This window comes from Arvicola amphibius, chromosome 11 (genome assembly GCF_903992535.2).
Source record: "Arvicola amphibius chromosome 11, mArvAmp1.2, whole genome shotgun sequence".
Taxonomy (NCBI): domain Eukaryota; kingdom Metazoa; phylum Chordata; class Mammalia; order Rodentia; family Cricetidae; genus Arvicola; species Arvicola amphibius.
The window spans coordinates 110,345,335-110,365,778 of record NC_052057.2 but is presented as its reverse complement, the minus strand read 5'-3'; the positions used below and the strand labels follow the sequence as shown (position 1 = coordinate 110,365,778).

The following is a 20,444-nucleotide window of genomic DNA, read 5'->3' as shown; positions in this document are numbered from 1 at the left end:
CCCAGGACAAACAGAGTGAGTTTGAAAGACAAGCTTGACCTCTAGGTAAGTGTTTAGCCAGGCTCATATTTTCATTTCAGCATAGAGAGGCTTAGATGAAAAAAATCTAGTGGGGCTGTGGCTACACAAGTGATAAATGAAAACTGAGACCATAAAGGGATGCTGTTTTAATGTCACCAAACTGACAGTAATTTCTTAAATGACAATAGAAGATGAGACTCTCTTAGCAACATCTGAAATAGAACTTTATACAATGTATTCCAGAAATAGTACAGCATTAAAGGAAAAAGAAGAAAGAGGTTCTATCTTTAATAATTCAAAGTCTTGGAAATTGAATACCATTTAAATGAACCCAGCATGTATTTGAAAGTTTTACTTTGAATTTTATTTATAAGATGTACATTATTGTGAATAAGTCATTTTCATTAATAAACATGAAATCCAGGTTTAATTTGTGGTAGCCCATGTGTGTGCAAAAATAGGGTTTTCAATATATTAGCTACAATTTTTCAAAATAATTCCTAATAAGTCTTGATTTTTGTGTTGTATTTTGTTGAAATGTCCTTTTTATGCCTCTAACCTTATTTATTTTATCACCTTTTATTTTGTTGTGTGTCTAAAGGAATTTTATTGATTTTTATTGTTTTCATTTTTAAGTGTGTTTTATTTTCATTTGCTCAATTTTTTTTTTTTACTTTTTTATTTCCAATCTTGAGTATGGTTTATCCTTGCTTCTCTAAAGTCCTCAGATATAATTATATGTTGTTTATTTTTAGTATATTACTACAACCAGCTGCCTTCAGAAGTCTATAGACTGTATTCCATGAGGAGATACTATTAATTGAACCATGGATTGCTTACTCTCCGTGTATTAATTTATTTCATATTTTCTTTTGTTTTTATTCTCATTCTTCATAAAAACACATTATCATTGTAAAAGATAAAGGTTCTGGTTTCATTATTTAAAAATTTGCTGAGATTTTTTTTTAGGAGACCAATATGGATTATTCTAAAGACATTTATATAGTGATAAAAAATAATTCATATTCTTCAGCTATATGGTGGAACATTCTAGATTCATGTTTGTGCTTTCATCTGTTTGCTTGTTTTGCCCAGTGCTAGAGATTAAATCCATGGTATTATGCATTCTAATCAAGAACTCAATAACTTAACTGTACCCTCCTCCTTTCTACATTTAATTTTTGTAGACGCTCTCACAACCAAGCTTGTACTAGTCTTGCATCCATTCTATGCCCCAATGCTAGTTTTTACATTCTAGTCCTCTCTTACCAGCCTCTTAAGAAGCCATGTTTTCACACCTGTACTACCAGTCTTACTTGTTAAGTCTCTCAACCTGTGCTGTGGTTTAATTTGATGTTCCTTTGTTTATTTTGTCTTCATGATCTGTCCATTTGTGAAAGTAGAATTAGTTTTATTACCAGCTATCACTGTCTCTTTAAGTCTGTTATTATTTTCTCTTTATATTAAATAGTGTCTGTTTTATAAAATTGAGTGTCCTTTTTTTTTTAATAAACGTGTAGATTTACAATCACTATCTCTTCCTCTTGAAGTTGTCTCTTCATCATTCAATATTGAACAGCTTTGCGTTTTCTTAATGTTTTGTCTTAAAGTTGTGTTTCTGCGGGCAAAGGCTCAATGGAGATGACTTCCTTGGGATCGAGCCACATCATTCCACTCTCAGCCTGTGCATGTCTTTGCCTGTGAGGTGAATTTCTTATGAATGGCCTACTTATGTTTTTCCTCCTCCAGGCACTTTGTATCTTTCAATTGGTGAGTTGTGATTGATAGAAAGGAGTTTGTTCACATTATTTTATTGATTTGTATCATAGTTTCTTTCGATAATCTGTGTTCTTTTCATCATTTTGGGGTTATCTGTGCACTTTGATGGTCTATTCCGTCGGTGATGTCTGGCATTCACTTTTGTGGATCTACTTTTCCTGCAGGATTTGTGCTTTCATGGTGGGAGCTACCTTACTCTCGCTTGTAATGCAAGACTCCTTAATGTACCTTTTGTAAGACTTGTTATGAACTCCCAACGTCTTCATTTGTCTTAATGTATCTTTAATTTTTATTTATTTATGAAGTATAAACTTGATGGCATAATGTTCCATTCTTTTTTGGCCTCAAGGTCCTACTGTGAAATCTCTAGTTATTCCCCAGAGTTGTATTTTAAATGCAACTTAGCATATTTTCTTAGAATTTAAATAGTTTTCTTTTCAGTTTTAATTTTGATAGTATGCGATGGTGCTGATATTTATTATACATTGTTTTCAAGATATTTAGAATTCAGTCAACATTTTGTATTTATACATCTTTTTCAAAATTAAAGACATGCTATTCAAATATTTTGTTGAATATATTTTTATGCCATTAGGTTTTTCCCCTTATAGTGTGGTGTTAAAGAATGTTGTTCATTTAAAGATTTCCCATAGATTTTGAATACTTTTCTCATTCTTCTTATCTCTTTCTGTAGGAATGAGATATTTCACAATACCTATGTTCAAGTTCAGATGTTTTTTTCTTCTGCTTGATATATTCTGTTATGTTGGCTTTTCACTACATATATTTTGTTTGACAAATTGAGTTCTTTCATCCCCAAAATTTCTGAAGGGTTTGTTTTTAAAATTCTCCATGACGAATTTGTCACTCATGACTTTCATTGTCTTTCTAATTTTAATTTTACCAGTTTACTCTAGTCTCTTGCTCCTCACTCAGCTCTGTGTAATCATTCCTTGTTTTGTAAACGGGTGATGTTCTGCTTCTCTGATCCTTCAGTTTTCACCCCTGATAGCTAACTCCAAGTTTTTATTTATTAAGACCAAATAGAATTTGTGCTACAATCTTGGTCCCTGTTTGGCACCAGTTATTCTATTTGCTGCTCCAGTCATTCCTAATGGAGCTAATGTACTGCATAGGTTATAACCTTTTTGCTTTCAGTGTCTCACACACTCCCAACAATGCTTCACGCTTGTATGTGGTACAAGATAGATCTCTTTCTTGCTAGTGAATGACCTCAAATTTCTCCCAAGTTTCATTTCAGTCCTGCTCTGTGGTTTTCTATTGATATGTCTGAAGTTAAAAACTCCTTAGAGAAAGATAAGTTATTAAATAGACCAAAACAAAACCAAGAGCTGTATAACATTTTCCATAATGATCAAGACAGAATCTGCATTCTAATAGCACTCTATGAAGAAAATGTCCAGTAAAATGGGAATCATTAATTAGAAGTTAACTTTAGATCACAGGAATATTCAGTGATTTCTACATATTGGTCAACTACATTCACAACTGCGTTTACTCTAGGCCAGTGTAAAGAGAGCAGTAACAAAACTTAAATCAATGCTTTGGCCAATAAAACCATGGTTTGTCAAGTTAAAGATAAAAGATAAAGATTAAACTCTCTGGATTCCTAGAGGCACATCATTCAAAGAAGAGAGGATAGTTTATAAATGCTGCACAAAGCAGTAGGTAGTTTCACCTGTGACCTTTGCAACACACTTTTTACATTTCCAGTGACAGCCAAACAGATACTGTCTCCAGTGCCGAGAAACTGACAGGAAGTAGCCCAAAGAGGCATTTCATGCACATACACATAATTTGTTGACTTCATTCATTCTTTATTCTTATTTTGCTGTTCATTTATTTAAATAGAATAAACTCTGGCTCTAGGCCTTCCCTCCCCCCCCACATGGCTAACCGTTCTTCACTTTTTGTTTCTTACCTTTAGCCCCAGATTTCTTGAGATGCCCCGCCCAAACCACCACAACTCTCCATCCTCTTCGTCATCTATTTATTCCTTTGCCTATTTCCTGCATTCATTTCTGGAGCCTGTGAAGGTGAGTGCCCTAGAGACAGGCCCTGCTCATTCTCATTGCTCTTCACCTACAACCAACATCTAGAAAACAATAGGTGGCCCTAAAATTTTGTTAGCCAAAGTGGAAAGAACGTACGCAGTAAATGTTTATCATTTGACTAATTAAGACTCTCAGTTATCCCGAGGTAATTATCGAGCGAAGATAACATTCTCTCCTCACATACATATCTGTACTTCTCTATAGAAACAAATCACACACTCATCAGTTATTGATAATGTGCCTTTTCACAAGGTGCACGTGTGTAGAGAGCATAAAGTGGTTATAGTGTTTTCATGCTTCAAATTCAATTTCCAACAGACTTAACATAATACAGAATTTTGGTTTACTTACCAAACACAAATGTTAGTATATCATTTTCTCTAGAAAATCATTTGAAATTCTAATGATTTTGAGTTCAGAATGTAGCAACAATTCCCTTGGGCAACAAAAAACAAATGGGAGTGTGATGGGACAAATGTTTTCAGAGTCACAAGGAACAGCACAATTGCCTCAGAATACTCTCAAGAGCTGTGGTTCATGCAAGGTCAGCTGAATTCCATGGCTAAGATATACTGAAGAATTGAGAGGAAAATATTCCTATTCTTTCGTTTGGCAGAATGGCATTACGAGAACAGCGTTTTTTAATTTATTATTTTAATCTTCTTTAAGCTCATCTAATGATAAATTCCAAATGATATTTATGTATTCAGAGAGACACTGGCATTCTAGTGATAATGACCTAGTTACTTATAAACAGTTATAACAGAATACATTAGAAAAAATTATCCACACAGTAAAACCTGTGCAATAAGCTGGGCACCATCTGGCAATCTATGGAGAAGAGATTATTTAATATTCTGATCTGTGATTCTGTTCTGGATATGGCCTTCATTTGCTGAATTTAGTTTTTTCTTCAAGATGGAGCTCCTTTTTGTCTCCATCCAACCCTAAATATGCTTCACTGAGAATTCTCATCAGGTATAAGTGCTAGCTCAAGATGTCCTAGTAAATGTGTTTTTTCTTTCTTTCTTTCTTTTCTTTCTTTCTTTCTTTCTTTCTTTCTTTCTTTCTTTCTTTCTTTCTTGTCTCTGGAAATTTTTTGAAATATAGCTCATTTCCTCTGCAACTTGTAGATAAAAGGATGCTTGTAACTCCTTTTTTTTATATATATTTGGCCAGTATATAGTATGTACCACTGAAGAATCTATTGGTCAATAATGTACCCGTAAGACACACAAATATCACCATGACTAGATATTCTAAGTCTGAATTTTAAATGGTAATTTTATAAAATGAATGACATTTTCAAGCAAAGGGGTTTTTCTTTTGTTTTTGCTTTTCTGTGTTCCCTTTTGTTGTGTAAAGAACTGGTTAGGAACTTAATGGTTTATAAGAAGAAAGAATTACTATTTTATGCCCTTTCCCAGATGGACAGAATGTTCTATTTTGTGTTGATCAGACTGTCTGGACCACAACACCACTGTATGTTCATGCATCTGGTAAATGCATAGTGGCAGACAGAAATTCTTTCTCTTTTATGTGACCTCTTTTTCATGTGTTTAAAATGCGGCACGAGAAAGAAAGGTGACACACAACAGAGTTCACATGGAGTGGTTTTTTTATTGGAGGGAAAGGGAACTGGAAAAGGGGGAGGGGAGAGGAATGACTGGCTTCTGGGGACAGTAGTGGCAGAAGAGAAGGGAGACAGGGAGAGAGGGAGAAAGAGGGAGAGGGAGAGACAGAGGGGGGAAAGAGATGGGAGTTGGGCAAAGCCCACCTTTTAAAGGAAATACAGTGAATGTGCACAGGAGGTGCTCTTAGCGGCTGCAGCTGAGGACGTATCCTGTCAGGGCAGGCCAGTACAGATGCCTGAATATTAAGACTCCTCCCTTTTGTTTATTATTAAAAGGTGAGAAGTAGAAAGTGTTAGCAGATGAGATGGGGATGAGGACGCTGTGTTCTGGAGACTGCTTCTTGCTGACCTGGGGGCATCACAATCCTTGGGGGACCTGAAAAAGCTAGGGTGTTGGCCACGTCCAGGAACAGCAGGCTGGTTCGCTTTGCTGTCCATGATCTGTGGGGCTGTCTGGCGTCTGCTGGAACTGTCAGGATACTGTTTGAGATTTCTCCAAATTGTCTCCCTCGATATTTGAGTTTGTGAAAAAATAAGTTTTAGACACATTAGCATTCCAGTGCTGGTAATCTGTACTGAAATCCACATTACAGATCTGGCAGTAACGGTAGTACTCTGCCAGATTAATAGTTTATCAGAATTCCATCGATTAATGTTAAGACTATGAACTTTTGAAGTATTAATATAACAGTAGCATAATTAAACAGAAACCTGAAACAGATTTCGTCCTTTTAAATGTATGAATTCAATTTTCCTTATCACAAATTATGCTTTCTTATCTTTACAAAAACAAACCTTAAAGCACCTGATCCTTTCCCATCACCACAGCCTCACCTGGACATACTCTTTCTCTCTAATTTTCCAGGAGACACAGGTGATTGAGTATTGAGGGCAGTCATCGCAGAGCTGGTACCTTTTAAACAAAGGAATGTTAAAGGGTTACATGAGACTCTGTTCCATGAGACGCTCTTCTGAATCGGGAGGGACATGGATACCTCTGGGGTGCTGCTGGTTTTCATCATCTGGACATGTTTGGTAGTGTTGCATCTCCAGCTCTGTGGCTAACAGTTGGTAGTCCTGTAACAACAGTTGAATGGTTGTCTTATCGGAGATTTTAGAATATATCATTGGAGATTGACAGGAAATTGATGTAGCAGGATGTAGTTGTTAAAGATAGGAGAACGAAAAGGAGGATCAGAAAGAAAAGCATCCACTTCCATATTGGGTTCCTAATCCAGTTGATTGAATGCGGCTGTGGGGTGAAGCCTTACTCTCCTGGAATTGGGGACAAGGCATCTGATCTCAGTGTCCTCTGACTTAAGTGACCAGGGTTCCAGTTGAAATGAAGGTCCTGTGGCATTTTAACAAGGGTGCTTCTTAAGGAGCGGTTAGTTCATTCTATCATTCCAGAGGACTGGAATCTCTGATTCCCATACTGTAGCAGACCTAGGCAGGACTGGAAGATGAAGCTACCAGTGAACAAGAAAAGAGATTTGTTGCAGGTGGGAGAGAGAGTACCTGTTTTAGGTGGAGTAGGTCAGTAGAATCCCTGCGTGAAGTGGGTGCTTTTCATGGTCCTGCCAACACATGTGATTAAGCAAACACACCACATGCAACAGAGTTAGGTGAATCAAGACAAAGAAAGGAGTAAAAAAGCAAGAGACAAGGCAAAGAGGACTAGCTCTTCCTGACAGGCACTTTTAAAGGGTGAACATGTTGCATAATTGATGGCAGAAAGGGACCTGGCCATAATTTTTTTTGAGAGAGTTTTTTTAATGAAAGAGGGAAATGTACCTTAAAAGATTTTATAGCTGAGTAGAGGAACAAGGATAAAGAACAGAGTACAGTCTTGGACTAAAGATGTTGAAAATAGCATACCCCCTTCCAACTATCAGATCGCTGGCAGAATGTTGAAAAGGTCCTATAAAATATCAGGAAATAGGGTGCTGGGAACCAGCCATTTGGATTGTGTCTAGTGTATCTGGGCCATGTCTAACTGCAAAGGCAGACAAGTTTGCAGTGGAAGACCCAGATTTCACGAATGAGGTAGGGAAATGAGATCCAAAGTCTTTATATCAGGCACTTTTTATCAAGTCACTCAGTGACTCATCTGTCAAAGATGTGGGTACGAGGGACTAAGCTCAGGGGACACTTAGGTTTGAGAGATGAGGAGGCCTCAGTCCTGGGGGATGGCCAGAGGGGATTTCCTCTGGATACTAATAATATCAGCTCAGTCATACAGTTCACAGCATAAACTGGTTCCTAATGTAGCCCTGAAGCCAATGAATGGGTGTTCTGCTGCTCCAAAGGACACCAGAAACACATACTCACTCAATCGTCACCCCCAGAGATCCCGAGAAGCATTTACACTGACCAGGAGAAGGGAAACTTGCCAATTTTGCCAGTGTTGTGTGGTTGACCCAGCAATCCATTAGTTGGAAAAGCGAGTCTGTCACATGTGGCCTGGATTCCAGGGTCCTGGTGTATCTCAGACTGCCAGACTGCCAGCAGGCAGGAGCAACTGCCAGGAAAACCTGCCAAGGTCATCGCGCCAATGTTACAATGTAAAAATCAGCATGTGAGAGAAAGATGTCATGTGAAGGGGCTCATGTAGAAGGTTTTTTTTTTTAATTGGGGAAAAGAGAAAGGAGAAAAGAGGGAGAGGGGCGGGGGGAGTCCAGCCTCTGGGGACAGGAGTGGCAGAAGAGGAGAGGCAGAGAGAGACAGAGACAGAGACAGAGACAGAGACAGAGACAGAGACAGAGACAGAGACAGAGAGGGGAAAAGACAGGAGGTGGGAAAAGCCCACTTTTGAAAAGGAACCATAGCAAGTATGCAGAGCAGGTGCTCTTCATAGCTGGAGCTGAGGTCGTATCCCCTCAGGACCCTATGAGCAGACCAGTACAGATGCCTGAATACTAATAATATCAGCTCAGTCATACAGTTCACAGAGTAAACTGGTTCCTAATGTAGCAAGAAATGAGTGTTTTAAGCATATCTTATGTCTTGTTTTGCAGTATACTATGTGACTGATCAAGCTTTACAGCCAAAGTTTGATTGAAGCCCTGGAGGAACAATATTTTAGTTAAACTGGCAAATTATCTTTGCAGAAAAGGTAGGGAATTGGGAATGGACAAATCTGTCATTATCTCTGCAATCTCCTTATATTCCTATTTATAAAAACAAAACCTGGAGACAGGTGTAGTCACAAACAGGTATAACCTGCATTAGTTATCAGGGTGAACTCACACAATGTTTATGGTAGAGGAATCAAACACAGAGAGGCCATGTTCTTTTGTAAGGATATCAGAGGTAGCAGGGACAGGCTAGATAATGCTAGAGGGAATACTTTGGTTTAGCATAGAATAGATGAGATCTAGGAAAAGTAGGAAAAGGTGAGAGTTCTCTGTTACCTTTGGGTCAGGGAAGTTATCTTTGAATGATTCGATATTAGGGACTGAAAGAAACACGGTGGGTGATTAAGCTGCAAGTTTAACAAGGGTCAAAGAGAAAAAGGCTTTGCATGCCAGTATCTGCCTTCTTGTGGGACTTGACTCTTATTTACTTCTATCCAATCTAGTCCAGCTTCCACATCTGCCACGTCACTGATTGTAATGTTAACTAAATATCTAGATATGTCCCATGTTTCATTATACCTCAAGGTCCCCTCTGGTACCCTCACCCACCTATTCCCTTTGGACTGCCGGGTTTGACTTTTTGGTTTTGCTTTCTCAGATCTCTGCATCCACAGCTGTTTCCCGCACTTTGTACCTCTCTCTGATGGACACATCCATGTCCATGGTGCCATCTTAATGCACCTGTATGTTTTCAAGGTCAAATGAAGATATATTTTAGATAGACAGGTCATCTTCAAACACCAGAACTCCACATAATATGCCACTTAAGATGTTTTAATTACATAGGCTCTCTTATATGGCAATGAGGCATGTCTGCTCTTATCAGCACCATTCTACTTCGCAGACGATAACAAACATTGAAGAAACTCCATATGGAGTTTACATTCTTCGTGGTGAATATAAGTCACTAGGTGCAAAAATGCTCTTGGCGCAAATGCTGATATCCTTTAAAGCACTCCAATTTTTTTCTGTGAAAGGCTTAGCCCTGCACATGCCAGGGTAAAATTGAGCCCCCCTGTCAGTCCTCTGTGGCTTGTTGCTTGCTAATAGTGTTGGAGACTGGCTGGGACCATATGACTCTGAGGTCCAAATGCAAGCACTGATATTTTGAAAATGGCTCCACAGGGGGTTGGAATTTATAGGTCTGAATGTTTTTAGGTGATTCTATAAACAGCTACTGCTGCCAAATAATATTTGTGAATTTTGACTTGAAAATGCTTTCCTGACTTGTGTTTAAAATGATAGGTAGTAAAATAGAGCTAACTTGCTGGTTGGTGTCCCCACCCAGAAGCCGCACAACTTGATAGCCTGGTAGCATCCTGTAGAACAGACTGAACTAACTTGCTTGCCACTGTCACCAATGACCAGGATGTTAGGAGGAGGATGCCAGTGGTGGCAATTATTATTAAGATTACAGGAGCTCAGAAGTTAGACCATAGTTAGTCATCATTTTCACAAACGTACAGAATTTACAGCTTCTACAAATGTTGTCTGGGTCTTACTGGATATTTACAATTTCATTCTGTCTACAGTCCTCTCGGAAGAACCATTCCCATAATTTATAAGACCTATTATTTCAGGTTTATCTTGATCTGGCATAAAAGCTGTGCCAAATAAACACATAAAATTAGACTAAAATGCTGTTTACAAGTATGTATGAAGTCATAGCTTCCTAACTGAAATCATTAAATGTCTTCCTTGTGTGCTTTCCTCTGATCTCTTTCTCACAGTCATGTGCTGATTCTTGATGAGATTGCATGAAAGTCAGTGAGGGGCCAGATACAGTCCATATTTTCCAGTACTGCAGCAAATATTCAGATATAAAATCAGGATAGATTTTCCAAAGAAGTAGAATAGAAAATGCTAAAGAATGGATGTTTGGTTCTTCTTTAAAAAGACTTGGGTTTTTCTCAACCTATTTGCCAGCCCATTTGAAAGCATCCCCACTCCTCTCTGCTCTCCTCCTTTGAGGTTCCCTCTCCTTTTTTCCATTTCCTATTGTAATAAGCTCACACTTTCTCTCTATGAAACCATATTTTTAAAGTCAACATCCCATCAAGTGAGTGATTTCCTTCTTTGCTTTGTGTATAGCAACCAAGTGGTCTCTTTTAAGTGATAGAGAACCCACATTGGCCTACACAAAAGGTATTAATCCAAATGGAGACGGACACCACTCCAGCCTTCTCTTGATTTCTGGGTCCTATATTCTTAGTGCTAGTTTTCCTTTCATTTGTGTATGCATTTAGAGATGACCAAAATTTAATTTTATTCTTCTCTCATATAATGCAATAGACCACAGTTTTCCTCCCTCCATTCCTCTCAGTTCCCTCCCCACAACATTTCTACCCCAGATCCAGGTATGCCAGGAGTTAGAAACTGCCCACACTTCAGAACCAAGTGCTTTCCCCAGCCTGCCTTGAGCCGAGTGCAAGAAACTACATCATCATCAGCTACCAAATGCAACATGCACACCCTTTATGAGGTCCTTGCTATCATGTCCCATTTCCTGTCTCTCTGTCTGTCTCTTACTTTTAGATAGGGTGAGGCAACCCAGTAGGAGAAAAAGGATCCCAAGATCAGGAACGAGTAAGACACAGTCTCACTCTCGCTGTTAGGAGTCCTCCCACAAACAACAAGCTAACAACTATAATATATATGCAGAGGACCTAACTCAGACCCATGCAGGCTCTGCCATTGCTGCTTCAGTCTCTGTTAGCTCCTATGAGCCCTGCTTACTTGATTCCCCAGGCTGTGCTCTTCTGGTATCCTCAACCCCTCCGGTTCCTAAAATTCCTTTTCTTCCTCTACCCCAGGATTCCCTGAGGGGAGGGACCCTAATGGAGACCTCTGGTTTGTGTTTCCCCTCTATCTAATGCTTATCTGTGAGATTGTTTTTAATGAGCACAAATAGGGACTATTTTACACGATGCCTAAAACTGAATTTCTTTTAGCAGAATTTTATCTTTGCTACAGATTTTGCTGATACCTGATGCCTTGGAGTCTGATCTGTACAACATGCAAGATGCAGATAACAGCTGGCCTGATTTGGATCTCTTGACAAATCTTCCTTTATGGTGACTTTGCACATTCCCACCAGGGACACGACAAACAGCTTCTGTGATTACTACTTGAGAATTCGCCAGAATAATATATATAAAAAAAAATCACTGAAAGATCTTCTTCCCACAGTATTATACAGTAACAGTTTCATGGAGACCCAGAATTTAGAAACAAAAGACGTAGTCTTTGTTTGCCTCTACCATGGTCAGAGTACACTAGCTGTTCAATGTCCTATTAGTCTTTCCTATTTTAAATGCTATGTGAGCAAAATTTCTCCCACAATTACTGGAGAACTAAACAGTTTTGTGTGGTATGAACTTATACAAAGGGGAGTAATCCAAATGAAGACTGACACCACCCCAGGTTTCTCTTGATTTTTTGTTCATATATTCTTTTTATTTCTATTTTATTTTACATTCTAACCCCAGTTCTCCCTCCCACCTTTCCTTCCATCTCTCCTTGCCTCCTCTGCAGTACCCCCCATCCACTTCTCAGAATGGGTAAGGCCTACCATTGGGAATCAACAAAGCCTGGCACATAAAGTTGAGGCTAAGGCCAAACCTACACAACTGTGTCCCACATGCACAGGGCCTAGTTTGGTACCATGGAGGCTCCACAACTATCAGTTTAGAGTTCATGAGTTCCCACGAGCATGGTTAAGCTGTCTCTGTACATTTCCCCATCATGATCCTCTTTCTCATATTTTCCCTCCTCCCTCTCTCTGACTGGATTCCCAGGACTCTGCCTGGTGCTTAGTTGTGGATCTCTGAATCTGGTTCTGTCAGCTACTAGATGAAGGCTCTATGATGACACTTGGGGTATTCACCAGTCTGATTATAGGGGAAGGTCAGATCGGAAACCCTCTCCACTATTGATAGGAGTATTAGCTGGGTCACCCTTGTTGATTGCTAGGAGTTTCTCTAGCACCAGGTTTCTCCCTTACTGTATAATGACTCCATATGTCAAGTTGCCTCTTTCATTGCTTTTGTACTCTGTCCCTCCCCCAACTCAAACATCCATTCTCTCGTATCCTCATCTATCATTTCTTCCCATCTACTCTTCCCGTTCACCCCTAGTTTATCCGGGGGATCTCATGTAAATCCCCTTCCCAGGACAATCCATGCATCCCTCTCAGGGTCCTCCTTGTTACACAGCTTCTCTGGAGCTATGAATTGTAGTCTGGCTATCCTTTGATTTACATCTAGTGTTCACATATGAGTGAGTACATACTGTGTTTATCTTTCTGAGTCTGGATTACCTCACTCAGTATGATTTTCTTTCTAGTTCCATCCATTTGCCTGCAAATTTCACGACGCCATTGTTTTATGCAGCTGAGTAATACTCTATGTGTAAATGTATCACATTTCCTTTATCAATTCTTCAGTCGAGGGGAACATTAGTATGTAGTTTCCAGATAGTAAATTTGATTAACTGTGTGGCCAGTGTTCTCCATATCTTTTAAGGATACTTCTGTAACTGAAGGCAATTAATGTCAAGTAAAATTTTGGACAATGTTGGATTAGTAGGTTAAATAGCTTCTCACAGTAAATTAAACACCCCAAGATTTGCTTTCTTGATAAACCTTGGAGATGGTGTTCTGTTCTTTCACAAACTGGAATACACTTTCTGTCCTGCAGGTGGCAATGTTAATCAACAGTGTGACCTCCACGTGTCAAACTCAGTACTTGGGGCCAATACAAACTCACTGGGAGAATTCAGAGGGCAGATTATAATGAAATGAAGTAGAAATATTGGTGACTTCCTTTGTCCAGGAGAAAAACTGTATTTGCAGTATTTTTTTTTCATTCGGTTGGATCAATATTGTTTAGTGAGTACACTATATAGGGGAAGCAGAAAACTTAGGCATTGACAAAGCGATGCACAAGGACAACTACTGCATCATTTGAAATTTTCTCCAGTGATATAAATTTTTAAAAAATAGTTTTATCAATGCTTAATTTACATTGCATAAAAGCCACCCACTTAAATTAATGTATAATTTTTAACAAAATAATTATGTAGTTTAATTCACATCAGGTGAGACAGAATGCAGAATTGATTTCATAAACATCTCCTGCTTTTTTTATTGTGAAGAAAGTGATAGATCGATGGATGGGGAGAATATTAGAAGCTGCCCTTGTTTTAAATAACAAGTTTTAGGAGCTGAGAGCCATGTTTCCTTTAGAGATTTTTTTTTTTGTGTGTGTTCTCTTTAGAAGGACCACAGTCTATTCTACATGCATTTCAACAGGCTCAGCACTCTCTACTCTTTCTGGCTTGTTTTAGAATGCTTGTATTGCTGCTCTCAATTTGCTCTAAGACAGCAGAGTTTCAGATTGCAGAACTGGGCAGAAAAAAAAATACCAAGAACAATTTCCTATAAAGTTGTGCTGTTTGTATTTTATAAGAGAAATAGAAAGGAATTTGGTAGTTTTGGGGGGCTGTAAACTAGGAACAAACTAAAAGTAAAAGCATTATTTTACTGACAGATCCAGACTGATAAAATAGTACCTTTCTAAAGCAAGAATTCATAGAGAGAACTTATGTTAAAGTAGTCATCTGTTCGATTTCCTGGTGATACCATGAGCAAACCATGCTATGTATTTTTGTGCTATTCTTGACTCCACGTTGGAAGTTGTTATGATCTTTCTAAAAACTCTGACAAAGAGATTCAAGAGGTCCTTTTAAAGGACTCAGTGTCTTAGGGATTTATTGCATGACTACTGTGACCATTATAAAGGCAAACATTTAGATGCTATAGAGGTTTCATCTGTTGTCATCATGGTGGGAAGCATGGCGGCATCCAGGCAGACATGATGTTGGAGATGTAGCTCAGAGTTCTACATCCAGATCTGCAGGCAGCAGGAGCAGATCACCACACTTGAAGTAGTTTGAATGTCTGTGACCTTATGGCCTGACCCCTAGTGACACACCTCCTTCAACAAAGCCACAGCTCCTAATAATTCAGCTCCCTATGGGCTGTTGTGGGCCATCTTTATTCAAACCACCACACTCAGATTCTCACAGTTTTAATATTTTAGAGGAAGAACCAGGCCATTGAGCTAGTAGTCTGCATCATACCTGCTACCGTTTAAAACATATTTCGGAGCTCCGCAATCTACTTCTCAGCACAGATTTAATAATTTTTTACTGATTTAGTAATACCTAGCATTTTTTTTTTACGTTCATAAAATGAATGCCTTGTTTTTATCCAATTTAATTACCAGAAAATAGTGCATTTTAGAAGAGTGAAATGAGTACATTTCTCCCAAAGAAGCCATTGTTCATCTTCCAAAGTATCTGACAGTTTCATTGTGCTCAATCAAATGATGCTATTAATTAATTAATTAATTAATTTCAGAGATACCCTGTGTGTTTCCTTTTTTTCACTAAGAAAATTTTAAATACAACCTTTTCTCATTTTACATAGCTTATCCCTGTTCTCACTCCCTTCCCTCCTCCCACTTCCTCCACCTTCTCCTCACCCCACGTCCCTATCTACTCATCAGAAAGGGTAAGGCTTCCCATGGGGAGTCAACAAAGCCCCAACCAAAGCCCTTGCGCCATCCCTAGGCTGAGCAAGGTATTCCTCCAAAAAGAGTGTGCCCCTAGATGCCCCTAGATCAAGCAATAGGGATAACTGCTGGTCCCACTGCCAGTGGTCCCACAAACTGTCCAAGACTCCAAACTGTCCCACACATTCAGTGGGCTGAATTTAGTCCTATGAAGATTTGCCTGTTAGTACAGCACCTTTGGAAAGCAGTACTGTGGCTTCTCAGAAATTTGGGAATCAATCTACCACAGGACCCAGCAATACCACTCTTGGGCATATACCCAAAGGATGCACACTCATACCACAAGGACATTTACTTAACTGTGTTCATAGCAGCATTGTGTGTAGTAGTCGGAAACTGGAAACAACCTAGATGCCCCTCAACTGGAGAACGGTTAAAGAAATTTTTGGACATTTATACTATGAAGTACTACTCATACACAAAAATCACATCTTGAAATTTACATGCAAATGGATGGAACTAGAAAACAAAAATTCTGAGTGAGGTAACTCAGACCCAGATAGATAAACATGGTATGTATTCACTCATAAGTGGACATTAGCTATAAAGCAAAGGATAACCAGCCATGAGCCCAGAGAAGCTAGGTGACAAGGAGAACCCTAAGTAAGACATACATGGTTCCCCGTGTTAAGCAGAAACAGACAAGACCTCCTGAGTAAATTAGGAATGACAGAGGAGGGAGAGTATAAAGGGAGGGGGGAGGAGAAGGGAAGGGAGGAGGAGAACATGAGGGAATGGGATGTTCAAGAAGGGGAAAGGAAAGTGAGGGAGAGAAAGGGAAGTGATATCTTGATTGAGGGAGCCATTAAAGGGCTATCAAGAAACATAGCATTAGGGAAATTCCCTGGGATCCTCAAGGATGACCCTAGGGGAGATTCTTTTTCAGCCTGTAACAAAACACATCAATTGCTAAGTTTTAGTCAAGACCATAGGAAATAGTGAGGAACCAAGTGAGTACATTCAGGAGGCAGCAGCTTGACTTGATGGGGTCTCACACTATTTGAATATGCTCCATTTAAAACCCATTCCTGGGTTGCTTTCACCACTGAAAAGTTAATTAAGCACTTGAGCTCTGGACATTGGCTGTGAAGCTTACGTGTATTTTCCATTGTTCTCTGTAAGGATTCTGACAGTTTCCTTTTTCAGCATTGTTTTCATTCCTAATAAAATAGGGGATTTTCTGATGTTCCTCAATTATGTAAAAACAAAAATCCTTGTCTAGCTTGACGTTAGAGCAATTAAAATGTTTTGGTTGCTGAGATCTTCTAGGCATGAGTTGTCTCCTTTTATACAGTGGTGGTGGTAGAGCTGACCATCTTAACCTACATGGGCAGGACACTTGCAGACCTGTGATCCTTACATATGTGGTAAATGGAGCTGAATGCCTTTTGCAAGGACACATTTGAAATCATCAATGAAGTAATGCTTCCTTGTGATGAAAGTTACTCATAAGGAAGCTGTCGCAGCTGCAGGTCATTCTTTCTCACTCTGGGAAAGGGGAAGAATAGAGTATACACATTTACAATTAAGGGACACTGGTCAAGTGAGCAAGATGCCCACTGATTTCTGCACAATATCCTCTGCTTTCTCTACCCATCTGTTCCATGCCCACCACCTCACTTCCAGTCTGTTATTGCCTTCTCACCTACCCTCCCCCTTAATGAAAAGTCAAAGAGCCATTTTTGCTCTCCTTTCTTCTCATCTGCACAGGCTTCTTCTCAAAGAAATCAAATATTTCAATACTGATACTCTCTTGAAGTTTAAATATATACTTTATTCCAAAATTTCCAGTTTCATTTTTTTTTTAATTTCTGACTAAAATCTACGAATGAACTTCTTTTGTCTTTTCTGTCAGCTTTTAGTTTTCCCTTCCTTTCACACTGTCCTCTAGCAAACCTCTCTTTATAACATACCATGCATTTGCCACTGGAGATTTTTCGCTACCCGAATTCTCCTACTCAATCTTTGCATCTCTGTTAGGCTCACACTCAGCTACCTTCTTTCCCATTACTATGCAGTTTTCCATGCCATCTAAGGAAATGATGTCACACTCCCTCAGGCTTCAGTCTCAGGACACAAATCACCCATGTACCACATCCCTTTACTTCTACAATACCTGCAGGAATTTATGGAAGTTAGTTTGACTTATGCTAAGGTTTATGCTATGATTTATGCTATTTTTCTAACACTAATTTCTTTCTCATGTCTTTATCTCTGACAGTATTTTTAAAGATGCAACAAGGTAACAGTAACATCTCCCTTGCTATCTTCAGTCCAGAAGATCTTAATTACCAACTGAAGATCTTTGTTTGCTAATCAAAACACCCATCACTAAACCTCTGTTTAAAGCAATTTAGATTATTTTATCGTAATTACTTCATAGGTGTAGGTTTTGTTTCTCCTAGGTCTTGGGTTCACCAAGAATAGAGACTGATGGAATTTGACTGGAATATCACTAACATATACCATATGGTTTCAGGTGCAAACACGGGTCAGTTGACAAAGAGGGTTTGCAACCTTCTGCAGGGTAGCAATAACATAACAAAACTCTTAGTCATTCTATATTACACTTGCTTTGTCCTTTTTATTTAAGACAAGAATTCTGTGAATAAGCAGAGCTGTAGGAGGATGTGTCAGAGATGCGGCTTTGACATTACACGATGATTCACTGAAGAATTAAGTACACTAAGCAAAAGCAATCTGTTAGAACATTAATCAAAATGCCAATTGTATGTGTCTTTTATTTTACACCCATCTATAAAGGACTAGCATGGAGAACAAAAGCAAACTTTTGCCTTTATGTGCTAGCTTAGATGATCAAAACACAGCCATCAATATGTCACTAATGGGGGACAGATCGTTGCAAAATGAAAGCTGCACTTACAGTGTCCTAGACTGCAGTTCCCCACAGACTTTCCTCCAAAGCTCTTTGGCAGTTTGTCACCAACAAGGACAAAAAGCAAATTTGTAAAATTGCTCCTTGATAAAACCTATAAGAAGCAACTATCCGTGTAATAGTATTCTCACTCGTCTTTGATGCACCATACAGAGGCAGTGTGATGAATTTTATTTTGTACCACTGTTTTAAAACACAGATGCCCTAGGAAAGGATTAGATCAGATATTACATTTGGCTCTCTGAGATTTATTGTGACTATTTAACTTGTTGGTTTCAGGTTTGTTTGTGCACAAGAAAAGCACATTGATTACTGTCTAACTGTATATATTATTTAAAAACTACTTTAATATATTTTAGTAAGTTGAGATGTGATATAGATTCAGTTTTAATTTTATAAATATCAATTTTCCTCCAAAGGTTCACATAACAATTATCTAGGGAATTTGTGAAAAATAATAGTAACTATCTCACCCATTATCATGATCTTATAGTCTCTCTGAATGGGTTTTGGCATCTACACTAAAACAAAACAAATATGTCCATCACTGATGAGACTCAATAATTAAAAGTTACATCAAACTAAAATTAAGTCAATGACACTGTTTTATTCACTTTTTAAAAAATGATGTCTTCAATAGAATAGGGCAGATTTATTCGGCCAAAATAGATGCTGAATCATTTACACATTACTAGTTGGGACTGATGATAAAGAGGGAGCTGACCACACTAGATCTCATGGCTTTGACAGTCTCTTATTACCTGCTTTGTGACACTTTGGTATTGAAATAGGACCTAAAAGAATTTAACACTTTTAGGGTACTGACCATCTATTTAACTCAAAAGCTTTATAGCCTTATCAATCCCTAGTGTCAGGAAACAGTTAAATAGCTCTGGCAGACAATTATCAAGGACTGCATCAATGCCATCAGTGGCCAGGGTAAAATGCTTGCATAACTTTAGGAAAGTTATGTAATTTGCTCCTCGTTCTCATCTTGTTCTGGCAAATGGGAATAACAGGGTTCTCTCCAGGGAATGCTGATATTTAAAAATAATTTTGTCTAGCAACATTCTGGGAATAGAATGCCAACTTAAAAGAATGAAATGAAGAGGCATGAAAAATTTAATTATTTATCATGATTTTTATCAATCCTTTTGTGTTTTTAATGAATAAATAAAAATGAAAGTATGCTCGTGGAAAGATTGCAAATTATGTCTATTAAAGCCAACACTGGCAAAGGGTTCTGACTTAAATACCTGTTTATTGGTAGTATGGGCGTGAGAAAAAAATTAACTTTTTAGAATTGAGTTGAATTTATATTTTTAATTATAAGTGGTGGTGAAGTATTTTCCCAAGTGAGCTCTGCTTTCTGTCTTACATAGTTTATGTAACTTCTGTAGAAGAGACATGTTTCTTTGATTTAAATTATATTTGCTACTACTCATCTCAGAAAAATCTTCATAAATGTAAAAGATGCTTTCTTAAAATTACATAATTTCATTTCAAAATAAGATTTAGTACATCCTTTCATACTCAGAAACATAAAGAAAATCCCTCCCCCCAAATCTGGTGTAGTGATGAGGCGAGCAGGCCTGCTTTTCGTCCCGCCTGGCTTCTGCATGGCTAGCTTTACCCGAAATAATTACATGGAAACTGTATTCATTTAAACACTGCCTGGCCCATTAGTTCCAGCCTCTTATTGGCTAACTCTCACATCTTGATTAACCCATCTCTAATAATCTGTGTAGCACCACGAAGTGGTGGTTTACCAGGAAAGGCTGGCTCCATGGCATCTGCCTGACTCTGCTTCTTTCTCCCAGCATTCTGTTCTGTCTACTCCGCCTATCTAAGCTGTTGTCCTATCAAAGGCCAAGGCAGTTTCTTTATTTGATCAATGAAAGTAATACATAGATAGAAGACCTACCTACATCAATCTGGATCTACATCCTGTTCATTTTTTTAAAATATGGAACGCTTCATGAATTTGCATGTCATCCTTGTGCAGGGGCCATGCTAATCTTCTCTGTATCATTCCAATTTTAGTATATGTGCTGCCGAAGCGAGCACCAATCTGTTCATTTTTTACTATTAAAAAGTAGATATCTTATTATAACACCAGTTATGATCTTGAACTATAGCTCCACTTCTCAGTGGTTTAAGTTACTTACATGGTTTTATAAAACTAGTATGTTTCTTTAGTCTATGAAAACTATCTTGATGAGAAGGTCGAAGGATCACTAGCACAAGAATCCATGATGCAACGTTCTT

At 38.5% G+C, this 20,444-nt stretch overlaps 1 non-coding gene across 1 annotated transcript; it reads right to left on the bottom strand.

Annotated features, from left to right (window-relative positions):
• Positions 1-20,136: 20,136 nt before the first annotated feature.
• Positions 20,137-20,243, bottom strand: LOC119826970. Its single transcript, XR_005287525.1, has one exon. It is a non-coding gene; the product is annotated as a U6 spliceosomal RNA (small nuclear RNA).
• Between the last annotated feature and the right edge of the window lie 201 nt (positions 20,244-20,444).